Here is a 21,000-nt window from a genome sequence, read left to right on the forward strand (position 1 = left end):
ACTCCTTTAGACACTTCCCTAAGGTATAAAATCTCCTTCAACGAATGTATTTTCCTCCCTTACTGACGTACAGAATCTTCATCCTAAGAGCTGCTAAAGAAAGGTTACTAAGGTAGGTATACTTAGATGCCTCACTCCCTCACATCAGATATTTCCAAAGGCCAAAAATGAGGTCAGTTAAGTCTTATTGAATGTTTTGGCAAGTTCATGGTTCAGAAGAATGGTCACACTACCACCAGGGTCATTAAACTACCCCTGGAAATGCCTCAAACTCCTCCGAAAGCCTTCTCAAATGTGTGTTTTTCAGGTTCATGGTACAGAAGAAGGGTCACACTACCACCAGGGTCATTAAACTACCTCTGGAAATGCGCAAAACTCATCCGAAAGCCTTCTCAAATGTGCATTTCTTCTGATCATGGTACAGAAGTCACATTACCAGAAGGGTCATTAAACTACCCCTGGAAATGCCCCAGACTCCTCCGAAAGCCTTGCCATGTATGTGCTGCTGGGTGCAATACAGGCTTAGTCCTCACGCAGGAGCCCAGCCAATGCGAGACTAGACTAGCCGTGCCGTGTGAGGTCAGAGCGTCAAAATACAATTAACCCGGTATCAGCGACGGGCCAATTTTATGACTTTACCGTGTAGCAGCGACGGGCCAAATTTTTGCCATGACATAAACCCCCTAAAATAGATGATACATAGGGTCGCCTGGTGGTAGCTTAACCATTCTCCGCACCGTAAATCCAAGAAACACTCATTAGAACCCGCTGACCCCTCTTTTGGCCTTTTGAAATAGCTGATGTGGAAGCGACAGTGTCTATGGATAATGGGCATAAACTGATCACAAATGCGTTGATATATACAGGAAATGGTTATGGATGGATGATTTTTCTCATTTTTTTTTTTGATGGAGGAGTTTTAACCTGAGAGTTTGGTCCCTACAGAGTTTGGGATGAATAACTCTGTAACTTGGAGGGACCCAAAACTTCTCGGGTTTAACTCGTAATACTTTGCACAGTCCCAACACTTATTTTTCCCTCTCATGTATTACCAATAGATAACATAGGAGAGGGAGGGAATCCAACACCCAAACAGACTATTTGAAATGGTTATACTGAAGTCGTTTGATCCTAATTCTGTCCTTTCATGGTTTTTTTCTTTATTTCCAGGGGTAGATTTGTGACCTCGATGGTAGTTTGATCCTTCCTCTGTATCATGAACCTAAAAACACAGATTTGCCAAGGTTTTCGTAGGAGTCTTGAACATTTCCAGGAGCAGTTTTGTGGCCCTGGTGGTAGTGTGACCTTTCCTCTGTACCATGAACCTATAGAAACACACATTTGTCAAGGATTTCCTAGAAGTTGTGGGCATTTCCAGGGGTAGTTTTGTGGCCCTGGTGGTAGTGTGACCCTTCCTCTGTACCATGACCCTGAAGAAACACACGTCTGGCAAGGCCTTCCTAGGAATTGTGGGCATTTCCAGGGGTAGTTTTATAACCCTGGTGCTGGCCTAACCCTTCTTCAGTTGCATGAACCCAAAAAACACTCATTGCAACCCAACTGATCCCCTCTTTGGCCCTTAGAAATAGCTGATGTAAGAAGCAAAACTGTCTTACTATACTGGCCAAAGACATGCCCAAGTTGGTGGCAATGCAGACCCCACAAGACCGGCACAAAGTCATCATTATCCTTGACGGTGAAGGCCTCAGTCATCGTCAAATAGCACAGCCGATTAGTGTGTCCATCTCTAACGTATGAATGGGTCTGCAGACATGTGGCCACAGGCTCCACTAGTGACAGGCCTCAAAGCCTTGCAGCAGATTTTTAACAGTGTAATCACAGCATGGGTGCATTATTAAATAAATACCTATCATCGTCCTATATCGTATAGCTATGGTGCAGTATGTGCTTTACGTATTAATTTTGGCAGATATTATAATTCTGTATACTTTTACCGGTAATTATGGTTCTATACCACCACCTAGAGTTATCATTGACTCAATTAAATAAGGATGAGGTCAGCCCCAGCATTTAAACTGCCTGAGAATGGTCCATGTTATTAAGGATGTACCAATACCAAAATTTTTACCGATACCGATACCCCAATATTTGACCTATACTTGTGCATCAATTTTTTTATACAATAATTCCAGCAGCTAAAAGGCAATATCAAATGTTAATAAAAAAAAACACTACTCATTGTTCCCCCATAGAAGGGAAGAAAAAGGAAAGTACATTAGTACTCTTAAAATGTGCCGATACCACCCATACCGATACATCCCTACATGTTATCAAGGGTTTCTGCACCCAAGCACACACACACACACACACACACACTTAACATGGCTTTGGTAGGAGTTGTGGGCCTTTCCACGGCTAGTGTTTTGACCCTGGTGTGAGTCTGACAAGGCTTCTGTACCCATAACTCTAAAACCCTGAGAACACATTTTCCTCTTTATTGGCATTTAGTCGGAAGCGTTTCAGAATAGCCATCAATGTCCTGAGGGAATGGCTGACAAAATAATTGCATCCACACCACAGTCTCATAATAACTGTCAATAATCTCTGTAATGCATTGAGGACCAAATGTCATTGACTCTGAGCTGAGTTAGTTAGCACCAGAATGACATCTTGCATACGAACAAGCACCCTTACGCTCAAGAATTATCAATTATTATAGCACGCTACGCCAACAATGTATTCACAGCATATGAGCAATTCATTATCTTGTAAAGGATCATCAGTGCACTTGTGATCCTGAGTCACTGGCACCTCTCTCCTTCACTGAGCTTGGGTACACAGGGCTAACACGTAGTATGGAAAGATTTGTTTAGTGGGCAGGGACAGGGCGAGGGTATCAGAAAAGCCGCCTAATTTTTTTTTCCATTCCACCTGAATCGAACCCGGCCTTCTTGGTTGTGAGCCGAGTGTGCTAACCACTGCTTATCGTAGCAGCATTGGAAGGTAATTGTGTGTGTGTAGCAGTGACGGGCCAAATTTGTGGCTTATTGTGTAGCAGCGACGGGCCAAATTTGTGGCTTTACCGTGTAGCAGCGACGGGCCAAATTTGTGGCTTTACCATGTAGCAGCGATGGGCCAAATTTGTGGCTTATTGTGTAGCAGTGACGGGCCAAATTTGTGGCTTATCGTGTAGCAGCGACAGGCCAAATTTGTGCCATGATTTAAACCCCCCAAAACAGATGATACATAATCTGATCACAAATGCTTTGATATATATTATGAAATGGTTTGTGTGAGTGATGATTTTTTCTCATTTTTCTCGCTTGGAGGGACCATTAAGAAACATGATCCCCGCTGATACCGGGATAAACCTTTCAAGGTGACACTACCAATGGCTCTGAAGGAATAAGGCACAGGACTTTTATTGCAGAACCTGTGCAGGGACCAGAACTGACCACTACATCAATAAAACTACCACTGGTGTCATCAAACTACCCCTGGAAATACCGAGAACTCCAACAAAAGTCTTCTCAAATGAGTGTTTCTCAGGTTCATGGTACAGAACAAGGGTCTCTCTACCACCAGTGTCATAAAACTACCCCTGGAAATGGTGAGAACTCCCACAAAAGTCTTCTCAAAAGTGTGTTTTTTAGGTTCATGGTACAGAAGCAGGGTCACACTACCAGCAGGGTCATCAAACCACCTCTGGAAATGCTGCAAACCTTCGTGAAAGCCTCGTCAAATGTGTGTTTCTTAGGTTTATGGTACAGAAGGAGGGTGTCTCTCTACCACCAGGGTCATACAAGTGCAGCATACAATAACTAATGAGGGAGTCACCTATATGCCTGATGGAGGTCACAAAATCTGCAGTCAGAACCAGCTTCCCAGGATTCAGAATACCCAGGCAAAGACATTAGTGGTAACAGCTCCATACCATAGTGCCCTGATACTGCCGCTTCATGCCATATAGCATAGTAAGACACACTCGTAGGACTCGACGGAACTTTTATTAGTATTAGTATTCATTTTACCAGTTATTATTATTCGTATATATTAATCTGTGCTCTAAAAGGTCAAGTAAGTTCAGCGCACACAAGTTTTGGCTGGAAATACTTGTGGTTGAGGCTGACATTTTATCCTAGCCATAGAAGTGGACCCATAGTTATGGAGGGATTTTTTCAGGCTCAAAAAGTAGACTTGTACACTAAAATTTAGGTCATATCTTCTTCATCTGCTATCTAACTCACTCTGGTATTATAATTCTGCTATGTAACTCTACCTGCTACATATTCTATTTTGGTATTATAATCTGCTCGTATTCAAGAATCCATCTTGCTCTCTCGTGGTACAGAGGAGAATTATCTGTGCCATTACCAAGATGGCACGTGCCGCCACCATGCCAGTTAACCTCTGAGGGTGCCACGGCCCTGCTGTCAAGATCCTGGGGCGGTATACACAAACGTTCTTAGCATCGCTAAGTGCACTTAACGGCACAGAATCGTGAAGTTTTCTACTTAAATGGCGCCTGGCCATTAGCGCTGGAGCTGGAGCACTTAGCGGGCGGAAAATTTAAGGCGGGAAGGCTCCCCATAGCACCGTTAAAATGTATAAGTATTGCAAAATAGTTTGACCCTTCCTCTGTACCCTGAACCTAAAAGAAACACATATTTGGCAAGGCTTTCCTAGGAGTCTTTGACATTTCCAGGAGTATAGTTTATGACCAGGTGGTAGTTTGACCCTTCCTCTGTACCCTGAACCTAAAGAAACACATATTTGGCAAGGCTTTCCTAGGAGTCTTTGACATTTCCAGGAGTATAGTTTTATGACCAGGTGGTAGTTTGACCCTTCCTCTGTACCCTGAACATAAAGAAACACATATTTGTCAAGGCTTTCCTAGTAGTCTTTGACATTTCAAGGAGTATAGTTTTATGACCAGGTGGTAGTTTGACCCTTCCTCTGTACCCTGAACATGAAGAAACACTCATTAGAACCCGATTGCCCCCTCTTTGACCTTCAGAAATACAGAACATAGTTGACATGAGAAGCAAAAGTGTCTTATAATACCAATCCCAGGATATAGTTAATATTGTGTCATCAAAACCCAGATTAAATTCAAACCTCTCCTGCGTCCATCCCACTCTGATTGGGCTCATGTTAACGCCGCCCTGCACTGTGACGCCTTGCTTAAGAGCCCCGAGCCAAGAAGGACGGAACAGAGTGGGAGAAAGCTGTTGCTGAGGGAGAAAATATAAGAAAGATTTTAATGGAAGCGACCAAGATAGATAATGGAGAGAGAGAGAGAGAGAGAGAGAGAGAGAGAGAGAGAGAGAGAGAGAGAGAGAGAGAGAGAGAGAATTAACTCCACTAAAATGATACACAAAGTCTAAATGTATGTATATAATCCCCCTTTGCGCCCATGGACCCCTAACGAAACAGACCAGCTATAGTGTAAGCTATCTAATGGGGGCCTTCTCCACCTCGACAACTTAACAAAACTACAAAACACATCACACTTTCCCTCCTTATTATAAAAATTCCTTGATTGCTCGTTAACCATTTTAGAAAAAAATAAATTAACACTCACCAATGGGCTCCTCCTGTGTTCCTCGTCTTCTTCTTCCTCCTCCTCCTCCTCTTCTTCGTTTGGTAGTGTCTGCAAATCAAGTTTGGTGTCAATTAACTGTGTAAACATCAAGCAGGTGAAGTCACTCAAATTTATCTATTTGTATATATTTCATGGTGGCAAAATTTAAATTATCAGTTTCATTTTCACCAGTGACACGAATTTGAGGCTGTTTTCCACAATAGAATTTCACTCTAATAAGTGAATCAGACCCCACAGAGATATTACCAGAGTGTGTAGGAATGAATACAAAGATAACCACATACTTTGATTTAACTCTAGGATGTCTCGTGGATCATCAATAAATAAAAAACAAAATATCTGGACAGGCCACTCTTGAGCCCGTTACCTTCAATGACGCCCCAAAACAGTCCCTGCGCCAAGTGTGTACCCCATATTTTGGTTGTGTTAGGTGCGCCTATTAGCAACTACTACTATTTTTACTGAACGAGGGACACATGATCCATATAAACCATTAATACTACCTAATAATATTAAACAAATTATATACGTGCTACCAGGGAATCATGAGGATTAATGTTATTGTAATTCTCACGTTTACTCAACCCTACTAAACCTATCCACCCCGCGCCCACCTAGCCTCCAGCAGGTGCCCACCCTGGCTCGCATAACCATAGCAGGGCACGATAACAGAAAACCTTATTCCCGATAACCGATAACTGATAATGGAAAACCTTATTGGTGATAACCGATATTCGTTAACTGGAAACACAAATATAGGCGATAACCGATACCCGATATTAATCCACAATTCCGATACTAGCTAGCGATAAGTCCGATGGGCAAAAATGATACTATATTGATATTTCAAATAAAAAACATAGATGAATTCATATTTTCATTATCTGTATTTTTAAAACTTACAAAATCTGAAAACCACACGTTGACACGTACATATGGACGGTAATACTAGAAACGTGAACGGTTGTGTTATTTGGAGTCCCCACCGACAAACACTGGTCTCTCGTGAACTGCACATGCTCAGACCAGCAAGCGTAGACCTGAACAGTCTCACAAAGCTTTTTAACCGTAATTTAGAGTTGCTGGAAGGCTGAATCAGACATACAGTACCACTACCACCATCCCCGATGTTTCTAGATCGACACTCTGTACGAGTTGTATTTATATGTACAGAGTGTCGTTCTAGAAACAGCGAGGATGGTGGTACTGTATGTCTGATTCAGCCTTCCAGCAACTTGTTAAAAGCTTTGTGAGCCTGGACAGGTCTATGCTTACTGGTCTGCGCATGCGCAGTTCACGAGAGACCAGTGTTTGTTAACCCAAGCGCCAGCTTTTGCCGATGGGACACCAAATAACACAACACCGGGTGCCTTCAATACCATGGCATGCTCACAAACGAATATGGAATATCAAATTTGAGGTAGTGAATAATCATTTTGGGGCAAAGCTAAATGATTTTTCTCTTTGATGTATTCATTTTTGAGTCTAACATAAAAAAACAACCTAGTATTTTAATGTTGATGATCTAAGTACGAAATCTCTTCGCCAAAGATAATTCATACCCCCAAGTTTTTTCATAAAATACCGGGCACCCGGGCCACGCATGCGAGTAGGGAGGAGACAACGTGTTTTTTTTTCTGAGGCGGAAAAAAGTAGCGATTATCACTAGTTTGGTTACAAAAATAACGAAGATACCGATATATATTTAAATAAGCAGCGGATGGCCGACAACCCGATTTTGTTATCAGCGATAAAGTATCGCGATAACGCCCAGCTATGCGCATAACTCACCACCCACCTTCCTGCAATTACAGCTGATAATGTAGTACTGCGAACACTTAATATAACACGTCACGTCGTAGGGTATTCGTATCTTACAATTTTACTGAACACCAGTCGACCTGTCCTCCCCCGCTCACCTCTGTTGCGCCTCCTCATTCCCAGTACTACTAAAATGGATTGGCTGAGGAGAAGCACCTTCCACAGGGAGAGCGTGTCAGTTTTCCCTGTTCCTCACTGGCTGACAGCCACTGATGAGGCTGCTGGCCAATACCAAATTTAAAGTGCATATTTCACACCTTTTCTTTCTCCTTATTTTCTCCATGCAAACAGTTTAATACTTACTAAAAAATGGTCATTATCGTAAATAAATCTGTCTCAGGAAAACAAATAACCAGTGAGGCTGGCAAGGAGAGGAAGAGAGCTCACCATGCTGTGCCCAGTGACCATATTGACGTGTGTGTGTGTGTGTGTGTGTGTGTGTGTGTGTGATATACCCAATACCCACTACATATATAAATATATATATATATATATATATATATATATATATATATATATATATATATATATATATATATATATATATATATATATATATATATATATATATCTCAGTGATTTTACTATACTAGGCTACTACTACCCTACTCACCTAGACTTACATGATGATTATGTTGAGTTTATGGCTGAAAGCTTGTTATATTCAATAGCGACATTTGAAATTTATGCGGCGATCTCGGACACAGCAGAGGCGCTGTTTTGGCCCGGCCGTAGTGAGTTTCTTTATGTGCACCATGTAATTCTGCATGTTTTCATATATACATGATGATTATGTTGAGTTTATGGCTGAAAGCTTGTTATATTCGATAGCGACATTTTAAATTTGGCGAATGGCGATCTCGGATACGGTGCGAGGTGTTGTTTTGGCCTGGCCGTAGTGAGTTTCTTTATGTGCACCATTTAATTCTGCATGTTTTCATATATAAAATGATGATTATGCTGAGTTTATGGCTGAAAGCTTGTTATATTCAATAGATACATTTGAAATTTGGCGAGCGCGATCTCGGATACGGCGCAGGGCACTGTTTTGGCCCGGCCGTAGTGAGTTTCTTTATGTGCACCATGTAATTCTGCATGTTTTCATATATAATACATGATGATTATGTTGAGTTTATGGCTGAAACCTTGTTATATTCAATAGCGACATTTGAAATTTAGCGAATGGCGATCTCGGATACAGCAGGGCGTTGTTTTGGCCCGGCCGTAGTGAGTTTCTTTATGTGCACCATTTAATTCTGCATGTTTTCATATATAATACATGATGATTATGCTGAGTTTATGGCTGAAAGCTTGTTATATTCAATAGTGACATTTGAAATTTGCGCGTGGCGATCTCGGATACGGCGCAGAGGGCGCTGTTTTGGCCCGGCCGTAGTGAGTTTCTTTATGTGCACCATTTAATTCTGCATGTTTTCATATATAATACATGATGATTATGTTGAGTTTATGGCTGAAAGCTTGTTATATTCAATAGCGACATTTGAAATTTGGCGCTGTGGCGATCTCGGACACAGCAAAGGGCGCTGTTTTGGCCCGGCCGTAGTGAGTTTCTTTATGTGCACCATGTAATTCTGCATGTTTTCATATATAATACATGATGATTATGTTGAGTTTATGGCTGAAAGCTTGTTATATTCAATAGCGACATTTGAAATTTGGCACATGGCGATCTCGGATACGGTGCAGGTGTTGTTTTGGCCCGGCCGTAGTGAGTTTCTTTATGTGCACCATTTAATTCTGCATGTTTTCATATATAATACATGATGATTATGTTGAGTTTATGGCTGAAAGCTTGTTATATTCAATAGCGACATTTGAAATTTAGCGCGCGTGGCGATCTCGGATACGGCGCAGGGCGCTGTTTTGGCCCGGCCGTAGTGAGTTTCTTTATGTGCACCATTTAATTCTGCATGTTTTCATATATAATACATGATGATTATGTTGAGTTTATGGCTGAAAGCTTGTTATATTCAATAGCGACATTTGAAATTTGGCGAATGGCGATCTCGGATACGCAGGGCGCTGTTTTGGCCCGGCCGTAGTGAGTTTCTTTATGTGCACCATTTAATTCTGCATGTTTTCATATATAATACATGATGATTATGTTGAGTTTATGGCTGAAAGCTTGTTATATTCAATAGCGACATTTGAAATTTAGCGTGGCGATCTCGGACACAGCAGAGGGCGCTGTTTTGGCCCGGCCGTAGTGAGTTTCTTTATGTGCACCATGTAATTCTGCATGTTTTCATATATAATACATGATGATTATGTTGAGTTTATGGCTGAAAGCTTGTTATATTCAATAGCGACATTTGAAATTTGGCACACGGCGATCTCGGATACGGTGCGAGGTGTTGTTTTGGCCTGGCCGTAGTGAGTTTCTTTATGTGCACCATTTAATTCTGCATGTTTTCATATATAAAAATGATGATTATGCTGAGTTTATGGCTGAAAGCTTGTTATATTCAATAGCGACATTTGAAATTTGGCACACGCGGCGATCTCGGATACAGCGCAGGGGCACTGTTTTGGCCCGGCCGTAGTGAATTTCTTTATGTGCACCATGTAATTCTGCATGTTTTCATATATAATACATGATGATTATGTTGAGTTTATGGCTGAAACCTTGTTATATTCAATAGCGACATTTGAAATTTAGCGCGAATGGCGATCTCGGATACGGTGTGGGTGCTGTTTTGGCCCGGCCGTAGTGAGTTTCTTTATGTGTACCATTTAATTCTGCATGTTTTCATATATAATACATGATGATTATGCTGAGTTTATGGCTGAAAGCTTGTTATATTCAATAGCGACATTTGAAATTTGGCGGCGTGGCGATCTCGGATACGGCGCTGGGGGCTGTTTTGGCCCGGCCGTAGTGAGTTTCTTTATGTGCACCATTTAATTCTGCATGTTTTCATATATAATACATGATGATTATGTTGAGTTTATGGCTGAAAGCTTGTTATATTCAATAGCGACATTTGAAATTTAGCGCTGGCGATCTCGGACACAGCAGAGGGCGCTGTTTTGGCCCGGCCGTAGTGAGTTTCTTTATGTGCACCATGTAATTCTGCATGTTTTCATATATAATACATGATGATTATGTTGAGTTTATGGCTGAAAGCTTGTTATATTCAATAGCGACATTTGAAATTTGGCACGTGGCGATCTCGGATACGGTGCAGGGCGTTGTTTTGGCCTGGCGTAGTGAGTTTCTTTATGTGCACCATTTAATTCTGCATGTTTTCATATAATACATGATGATTATGTTGAGTTTATGGCTGAAAGCTTGTTATATTCAATAGCGACATTTGAAATTTGGCGAGCGTGGCGATCTCGGATACGGCGCAGGGCACTGTTTTGGCCCGGCCGTAGTGAGTTTCTTTATGTGCACCATGTAATTCTGCATGTTTTCATATATAATACATGATGATTATGTTGAGTTTATGGCTGAAACCTTGTTATATTCAATAGCGACATTTGAAATTTAGCGTGAATGGCGATCTCGGATACGGCGAGGGCGTGTTTTGGCCCGGCCGTAGTGAGTTTCTTTATGTGTACCATTTAATTCTGCATGTTTTCATATATAATACATGATGATTATGCTGAGTTTATGGCTGAAAGCTTGTTATATTCAATAGCAACATTTGAAATTTGGCGAGCGTGGCGATCTCGGATACGGCGCAGGGCGCTGTTTTGGCCCGGCCGTAGTGAGTTTCTTTATGTGCACCATTTAATTCTGCATGTTTTCATATATAATACATGATGATTATGTTGAGTTTATGGCTGAAAGCTTGTTATATTCAATAGCGACATTTGAAATTTAAGCAGCGATCTCGGACACAGCAGAGGGCGCTGTTTTGGCCCGGCCGTAGTGAGTTTCTTTATGTGCACCATGTAATTCTGCATGTTTTCATATATAATACATGATGATTATGTTGAGTTTATGGCTGAAAGCTTGTTATATTCAATAGCGACATTTGAAATTTGGCACACGCTGCGATCTCGGATACGGTGCGAGGTGTTGTTTTGGCCTGGCCGTAGTGAGTTTCTTTATGTGCACCATTTAATTCTGCATGTTTTCATATATAATACATGATGATTATGCTGAGTTTATGGCTGAAAGCTTGTTATATTCAATAGCGACATTTGAAATTTGGCGCGCGTGGCGATCTCGGATACGGCGCAGGGCTCTGTTTTGGCCCGGCCGTAGTGAATTTCTTTATGTGCACCATGTAATTCTGCATGTTTTCATATATAATACATGATGATTATGTTGAGTTTATGGCTGAAACCTTGTTATATTCAATAGCGACATTTGAAATTTAGCGAATGGCGATCTCGGATACGGTGCGAGGTGTTGTTTTGGCCTGGCCGCAGTGAGTTTCTTTATGTGTACCATTTAATTCTGCATGTTTTCATATATAATACATGATGATTATGCTGAGTTTATGGCTGAAAGCTTGTTATATTCAATAGCGACATTTGAAATTTGGCGCGTGGCGATCTCGGATACGGCGCAGGGCGCTGTTTTGGCCCGGCGTAGTGAGATTCTTTATGTGCACCATTTAATTCTGCATGTTTTCATATATAATACATGATGATTATGTTGAGTTTATGGCTGAAAGCTTGTTATATTCAATAGCGACATTTGAAATTTAGCGCTGTGGCGATCTCGGATACAGCAGAGGGCGCTGTTTTGGCCCGGCCGTAGTGAGTTTCTTTATGTACCATTTAATTCTGCATGTTTTCATATATAATACATGATGATTATGTTGAGTTTATGGCTGAAAGCTTGTTATATTCAATAGCGACATTTGAAATTTGGCACGTGGCGATCTCGGATACGGCGCGTGGCGTTGTTTTGGCCTGGCCGTAGTGAGTTTCTTTATGTGCACCATTTAATTCTGCATGTTTTCATATATAATACATGATGATTATGTTGAGTTTATGGCTGAAAGCTTGTTATATTCAATAGCGACATTTGAAATTTGGCGGCGTGGCGATCTCGGATACAGCGCAGGCGCTGTTTTGGCCCGGCCGTAGTGAGTTTCTTTATGTGCACCATGTAATTCTGCATGTTTTCATATATAATACATGATGATTATGTTGAGTTTATGGCTGAAACCTTGTTATATTCAATAGCGACATTTGAAATTTGGCAATGGCGATCTCGGATACGTGCGGGGCGTTGTTTTGGCCTGGCCGTAGTGAGTTTCTTTATGTGCACCATTTAATTCTGCATGTTTTCATATATAATACATGATGATTATGCTGAGTTTATGGCTGAAAGCTTGTTATATTCAATAGCGACATTTGAAATTTGCCTATCGTTGCGATCTCGGATACGGCGCAGGGCACTGTTTTGGCCCGGCCGTAGTGAGTTTCTTTATGTGCACCATGTAATTCTGCATGTTTTCATATATAATACATGATGATTATGTTGAGTTTATGGCTGAAACCTTGTTATATTCAATAGCGACATTTGAAATTTAGCGACTGGCGATCTCGGATACGGTGCGGGGTGTTGGTTTGGCCCGGCCGTAGTGAGTTTCTTTATGTGTACCATTTAATTCTGCATGTTTTCATATATAATACATGATGATTATGCTGAGTTTATGGCTGAAAGCTTGTTATATTCAATAGCGACATTTGAAATTTGGCGCGCGTGGCGATCTCGGATACGGCGCAGGGCGCTGTTTTGGCCCGGCCGTAGTGAGTTTCTTTATGTGCACCATTTAATTCTGCATGTTTTCATATATAATACATGATGATTATGTTGAGTTTATGGCTGAAAGCTTGTTATATTCAATAGCGACATTTGAAATTTAATGGCGATCTCGGACACAGCTGAGTGCGCTGTTTTGGCCCGGCCGTAGTGAGTTTCTTTATGTGCACCATGTAATTCTGCATGTTTTCATATATAATACATGATGATTATGTTGAGTTTATGGCTGAAACCTTGTTATATTCAATAGCGACATTTGAAATTTGGCACACGCGGCGATCTCGGATACGGTGCGAGGTGTTGTTTTGGCCTGGCCGTAGTGAGTTTCTTTATGTGCACCATTTAATTCTGCATGTTTTCATATATAATACATGATAATTATGCTGAGTTTATGGCTGAAAGCTTGTTATATTCAATAGCGACATTTGAAATTTGACGAGCGTCGCGATCTCGGATACAGCGCAGGGCACTGTTTTGGCCCGGCCGTAGTGAATTACTTTATGTGCACCATGTAATTCTGCATGTTTTCATATATAATACATGATGATTATGTTGAGTTTATGGCTGAAACCTTGTTATATTCAATAGCGACATTTGAAATTTAGCGAATGGCGATCTCGGATACGGGGCGCGCGTTTGGCCCGCCGTAGTGAGTTTCTTTATGTGCACCATTTAATTCTGCATGTTTTCATATATAATACATGATGATTATGTTGAGTTTATGGCTGAAAGCTTGTTATATTCAATAGCGACATTTGAAATTTATATAGAGAGGCGATCTCGGACACAGCACAGGGCGCTGTTTTGGCCCCGTAGTGAGTTTCTTTATGTGCACCATTTAATTTTGCATGTTTTCATATATAATACATGATGATTATGTTGAGTTTATGGCTGAAAGCTTGTTATATTCAATAGCGACATTTGAAATTTAAGCCATGGCGATCTCGGACACAGCAGAGGGCGCTGTTTTGGCCCGGCCGTAGTGAGTTTCTTTATGTGCACCATGTAATTCTGCATGTTTTCATATATAATACATGATGATTATGTTGAGTTTATGGCTGAAACCTTGTTATATTCAATAGCGACATTTGAAATTTGGCACACGCGGCGATCTCGGATACGGTGCGAGGTGTTGTTTTGGCCTGGCCGTAGTGAGTTTCTTTATGTGCACCATGTAATTCTGCATGTTTTCATATATAATACATGATAATTATGCTGAGTTTATGGCTGAAAGCTTGTTATATTCAATAGCGACATTTGAAATTTGACGAGTGTGGCGATCTCGGATACGGCGCAGGGCACTGTTTTGGCCCGGCCGTAGTGAATTACTTTATGTGCACCATGTAATTCTGCATGTTTTCATATATAATACATGATGATTATGTTGAGTTTATGGCTGAAACCTTGTTATATTCAATAGCGACATTTGAAATTTAGCGCGAATGGCGATCTCGGATACGGCGCAGGGCGCTGTTTTGGCCCGGCCGTAGTGAGTTTCTTTATGTGCACCATTTAATTTTGCATGTTTTCATATATAATACATGATGATTATGTTGAGTTTATGGCTGAAAGCTTGTTATATTCAATAGCGACATTTGAAATTTAGGCCTTGGCGATCTCGGACACAGCAGAGGGCGCTGTTTTGGCCAACCGTAGTGAGTTTCTTTATGTGCACCATTTAATTCTGCATGTTTTCATATATAATACATGATGATTATGTTGAGTTTATGGCTGAAAGCTTGTTATATTCAATAGCGACATTTGAAATTTAGCCAAGGCGATCTCGGACACAGCAGAGGCGCTGTTTTGGCCCGGCGTAGTGAGTTTCTTTATGTGCACCATGTAATTCTGCATGTTTTCATATATAATACATGATGATTATGTTGAGTTTATGGCTGAAACCTTGTTATATTCAATAGCGACATTTGAAATTTAGCGCGCGCGGCGATCTCGGATACGGTGCGAGGTGTTGTTTTGGCCTGGCCGTAGTGAGTTTCTTTATGTGCACCATTTAATTCTGCATGTTTTCATATATAAAAATGATAATTATGCTGAGTTTATGGCTGAAAGCTTGTTATATTCAATAGCGACATTTGAAATTTGGCGCGCGTGGCGATCTCGGATACGGCGCAGGGCGCTGTTTTGGCCCGGCCGTAGTGAATTACTTTATGTGCACCATGTAATTCTGCATGTTTTCATATAATACATGATGATTATGTTGAGTTTATGGCTGAAACCTTGTTATATTCAATAGCGACATTTGAAATTTAGCGCGAATGGCGATCTCGGATACTGGCGGGCGTTGTTTTGGCCCGGCCGCAGTGAGTTTCTTTATGTGTACCATTTAATTCTGCATGTTTTCATATATAATACATGATGATTATGCTGAGTTTATGGCTGAAAGCTTGTTATATTCAATAGCGACATTTGAAATTTGGCGCGCGTGGCGATCTCGGATACGGCGCAGGGCGCTGTTTTGGCCCGGCCGTAGTGAGTTTCTTTATGTGCACCATTTAATTCTGCATGTTTTCATATATAATACATGATGATTATGTTGAGTTTATGGCTGAAAGCTTGTTATATTCAATAGCGACATTTGAAATTTAAGCGGCGGCGATCTCGGACACAGCAGAGGGCGCTGTTTTGGCCCGGCCGTAGTGAGTTTCTTTATGTGCACCATGTAATTCTGCATGTTTTCATATATAATACATGATGATTATGTTGAGTTTATGGCTGAAAGCTTGTTATATTCAATAGCGACATTTGAAATTTGGCAAACGCGCGATCTCGGATACGGTGCGAGGTGTTCTTTTGGCCTGGCCGTAGTGAGTTTCTTTATGTGCACCATTTAATTCTGCATGTTTTCATATATAAAATGATGATTATGCTGAGTTTATGGCTGAAAGCTTGTTATATTCAATAGCGACATTTGAAATTTGGCGGCGTGGCGATCTCGGATACGGCGCAGGGCACTGTTTTGGCCCGGCCGTAGTGAATTTCTTTATGTGCACCATGTAATTCTGCATGTTTTCATATATAATACATGATGATTATGTTGAGTTTATGGCTGAAACCTTGTTATATTCAATAGCGACATTTGAAATTTAGCGAATGGCGATCTCGGATACGGTGCGTGGTGTTTGGGCCCGGCCATAGTGAGTTTCTTTATGTGTACCATTTAATTCTGCATGTTTTCATATAAAATACATGATGATTATGCTGAGTTTATGGCTGAAAGCTTGTTATATTCAATAGCGACATTTGAAATTTGGCGCGTGGCGATCTCGGATACGGCGCAGGGCGCTGTTTTGGCCCGGCCGTAATGAGTTTCTTTATGTGCACCATTTAATTCTGCATGTTTTCATATATAATACATGATGATTATGTTGAGTTTATGGCTGAAAGCTTGTTATATTCAATAGCGACATTTGAAATTTATGCGGCGATCTCGGACACAGCAGAGGGCGCTGTTTTGGCCCGGCCGTAGTGAGTTTCTTTATGTGCACCATGTAATTCTGCATGTTTTCATATATAATACATGATGATTATGTTGAGTTTATGGCTGAAAGCTTGTCATATTCAATAGCGACATTTGAAATTTAGCGCGCGTGGCGATCTCGGATACAGTGCGGGGTGTTGTTTTGGCCTGGCCGTAGTGAGTTTCTTTATGTGTACCATTTAATTCTGCATGTTTTCATATATAATACATGATGATTATGTTGAGTTTATGGCTGAAAGCTTGTCATATTCAATAGCGACATTTGAAATTTAGCGCGCGTGGCGATCTCGGATACGGCGCAGGGTGTTGTTAAGGTTTTTCATTATCAGTTATCGGTTATCGGAAATAAGGTTTTCTGTTATCGTGCCCTGCTATGGCGGAGACGCTGTCTTTCTCCTCAGTCTGAAGCTAGCCAGCACTGTGAGTGGAACGTTTCTCTGGAATACACACACTGCATTTTGACCCCTACTATGGCACCCAAGCATCCTTCCACCTCGTCCAGTGACATAAGAACATAGGAGTCTGCACGAAGCAGCTCCTCTGAACCTTGGCTCCCGTGTATCTAACCCTACCTAATATCGCTGTCCATGACGCATCAACAAAGTGATGGTGGTGAGTGTGAGGACGTGTTTTTGTTGTGTCAGTGACTTACAAATGTAATGTAGCAATTCTTTCTTTAGAAAACTTTAACTTAACCCGGTGGTGGCAGGGGTCATGTTTCTTAATGGTCCCTCCAAGCAAGAAAAATGAGAAAAAATCACCCCTCACACAAACCATTTCATATTATATGTCAAAGCATTTGTTATCAGTTTGTGTGTGTTACTTTCCTCTCTGTCAAAGGCTGTAAAATAAGGCAAAAAGTAAGCAGAAAAATATATATCTACCCTTGCAGGTGAAAATATAGCCTGTTAGCTTTTGAGACCAAACCATGTAGTGAGCCTCCTCCTCCCTCCCTGCTGGCTAGGCTTCCTTTTAATATGTATTTCCACACATGATGCGGCCAATATCAGGAGTCTTTTTCCCACCAATATTTACTGTATAATGATGACTTGACTCCTGCATTAGCACCGGTGAGTGAGTTAGGGGCTTAAGGAACTTTGATGCCAGGATTGGAGGTGACTTATTCCTGGGTTTAAACTTATACAAAATCAGGTTGGCGACATGTCTGTGGTAAGTCCCTTGTACAATAAGAAATATTACTTTCCTCTCTGTCAAGGGCTGAATAAATAAATCAAATTAATCTAACTATATTATAAAGCAAAACCAATTTTGCATGCATAATATATATCCAGTGTGTAGTAAGCACTTTGGCAAACATATATCATGCATCCTATGCTTAACACGGTAGCTGCGGGGATCATGTTTCTTACCCGGTAGCAGCAACGGGCCAAATTTGTGGCTTTACCGTGTAGCAGCAACGGGCCAAATTTGTGCCATGATTTAAACCCCCCAAAATAGATGATGTGTAAACTGATCACAAATGCTTTGATATGTATTATGAAATGGTTTGTGTGAGGGATGATTTTTTTCTCATTTTTCTCGCTTGGGGGGACCATTAAGAAACATGATCCCCGCTGCTACCGGGTTAAGAAACATGATCCCTGCTGCTACCGGGTTAAGAAACATGATCCCCGCTGCTACCACCACCACCACTGGGTTAAAAGGCCTTTCCCTTTAAGCAAGGGGATGTACTGAACATTTTACAACACACTGGGTTACTAAGTGAGCTGCTGAACATTTTACAGCTCAATATAACGGGTTCACCCTTTGGGGGCTTCTGGCGGGGGTAATGAAGGCAGGGCAGGAAATGAGTAGAGAAAGCTTACCTATTTCTCCAAGCTGCTGAAAAGCTTGTTGGTGAAGAATTACTTGTCGGTGAAGAGACTATTGTTGAGGTGAGGAGTGCCCTGTGTTATGGAACCTCCCGGCACGGCTACACCAACCTGCAAATATGTGTCCACTCTCAAAGTCTTGTACCGGGAAAGACGGCATGGGATAATATATTATGAAATCTCTCTCTCTATCAAGGGCTGTATAATTAAGATAATTAATTGATACTCTCTCTCTCATATTTGTTTTTTTACATACTTTTCTTCCTCTACCCTCTCTCTCTCTCTCTCTCTCCCCTCATAACTCTATACATACAGCCAGGCCTATACTTTGAGGCAGTGCCAACCACTGCACCACGAAGCCACCCCCCCAAAAAAACTATATGGAACTCAATATTCCATTAATTTCATAAAATATGTCCTTTCTGTTGAATATTGATATCTGAAACAGTTGGCAACATTAGCACAAGAGAACTCACTAAACTCAGTACATGTATTTTCCACCAGTTGGTCAGTCACAGTCAGTGCCTCGGCAGTTTGCTTTTGTGAGATTACCAGCTCGGTGGCATCTACGTGTATGCTTGTTAAGTCCTGTTGCTTTCTTTGCTTTACCAGAGACATACAAAGTGAGATTCAAAGGGTTAACCTGAAAAAGGGTTTTCCTGCAGCTGATCAGCTGGCAGACCAAAGCTTACTAACCTATCTTTTTAAAATTCCCTCAGTGTTGGAGGAAAGGCAAGAGCAGGACTTTAGCAAGTACAATAACTTTATATCAAGAGTTCAAAACTTTAAATAGTGATTTCAAGGATTAATTCATATCAATTGTCAAAGCCTACTTATAAATTTATAATAATGTAGGATTCTTGTTGTTGTTTTGTGGTATATACCTTGAAGAGAATAAATGAATCATTGCAAATGAATACGTTGTTTTCCTTTACCATCTTTGGAGCACACCATTTAACTCATGGAATACTTTTACTAAAAAAAATCAAATAAAAAAAAAAAAAATCATGATTTTGTTTGGTAATAACAATCATGATTTTTTAGTAAAGAAATCAAAGATTTAATCATCTGATTAAATCAATTTGATTTAATCATTGCCAACCCTGCTTAGGCGATTATTTCTTTAGTGACAAATTTTGCTATTATCCAGAAAGCTACATATTCAAGGCACTGTACAGGGGATCCTCAGCTATGATGCCCTCCACCTATGACTATTTCAAGGTTATGACACAACCCACAAATTATTAAGTTTGGAAAGTTTGGTTTTGTGGGCAGCACAACATCTGTGGTCATATGCCGGAGACAGACAGGAGGGGGAAGGAATTATAGAAGGGAACAGACCCCAGGAGACGGGACACAACCCCTGATTAATACCTGGTACACTGCTGGGTGGACAGGGGCTATGTAGGGTATCGGAAAAGCCGCCCAAATTTTTCCACTCCGCCTGGGAATCGAACCTGGCTCTCTCGGTTGTGACCCGAGTGTGCTAACCACTGCACCACAAAGCCCCCCTGCAAATATGTGTCCACTGTCAAAGTCTTGTATTGGGAAAGACAGCACTGGATAAGATATTCTATAGTCTCTCTCTATCAAGGACTGTAAATTAACCCTTTGGTTGCTAAATACTTGCAGGGAGGACTAGCGTAACTTGCCGCTGGTGCTAAACCCTCCCTGCGAGTTCCAGGGCCCAAATTTACAATTAATCTTAATCTTTAACTTAAAAGTTCCACTGAATCTCAAGTTTAACTTATAGCTGAGCTTAAATGAAAAAATAAGTTCAACTTCACTCAGCAGCTGATCCAGTTTGAAAATTTGTCCTGGCAAAAGATGTATTTTTTAAATTGCAGAATTGCGACACTTCAGTGATTGAATATGTAGTAATACTACTTTATCAATGTTATATGATGATATACTTCAGAAATATGGGCATAATAAGGTAGTATTTATAAAATAAAGGTTACGTTTATCATCCGCGCAAGGTGATATTCTTTTTTTTTTCTCTTGAATGTAAACACGGACACGCGTTCCTGTTCGTCTTCCTCATTCTTGCATCACCCGCCCTCTGACGAGGTAATCATGGAAAATATTGCCGCTTTCACTTCTCCCAAGAGGAAAAGGGGAGTGAATTGGAGAGACTGCCACACTCTACACATAGTAAAGGGAAGGGAGTCAACAGATACCGTCTGCAAGGGTAGCCACTGTCCCCTAATAGATGACATGAATCCGGTGGTATACGATGATCCTCAAACATGCGTTTGAGGCCACCCTCACGCCAAATACAAGCATCATGAGTGGACCCAGGCCAATTAGCTACAACATTAAGAATATTATATTTGGCATCAAACACTAATTGTGTGTTTATGCTATGGAAATTCTTCCTGTTGACATAGTCTGCTTCATATTCCCTGGGGTATCCTGACATGCGTGCAATCTATTACACCAACAATGCCAGGGAAGTTTGCAACTTGCACAAATTCTTGTTGTTTCTCTCGGATTTCAGGGACGGTGCGAGGAAATCGAATGAATTGGA

The 21,000-nt window shown here is 41.0% G+C and overlaps 1 long non-coding RNA gene across 25 annotated transcripts in view; it reads right to left on the reverse strand.

Moving 5' to 3' along the window:
* Positions 1-21,000, reverse strand: part of LOC127003086 (uncharacterized) — an 87,092-nt gene that overhangs the window by 4,296 nt on the left and 61,796 nt on the right. For 23 of the 25 annotated variants that reach the window (XR_007756949.1, XR_007756943.1, XR_007756938.1 and 20 more), the window contains 2 exons: positions 18,465-18,581; positions 5,546-5,614 (listed from right to left, as the gene is read on the reverse strand). This is a non-coding gene — a long non-coding RNA (uncharacterized LOC127003086). The remainder of the gene's footprint in view (positions 1-5,545; positions 5,615-18,464; positions 18,582-21,000) is intronic. The other 2 variants (XR_007756946.1, XR_007756939.1) reach the window with 1 other exon arrangement.

Source organism: Eriocheir sinensis, chromosome 24 (genome assembly GCF_024679095.1).
Source record: "Eriocheir sinensis breed Jianghai 21 chromosome 24, ASM2467909v1, whole genome shotgun sequence".
In the NCBI taxonomy this organism is placed as follows: domain Eukaryota; kingdom Metazoa; phylum Arthropoda; class Malacostraca; order Decapoda; family Varunidae; genus Eriocheir; species Eriocheir sinensis.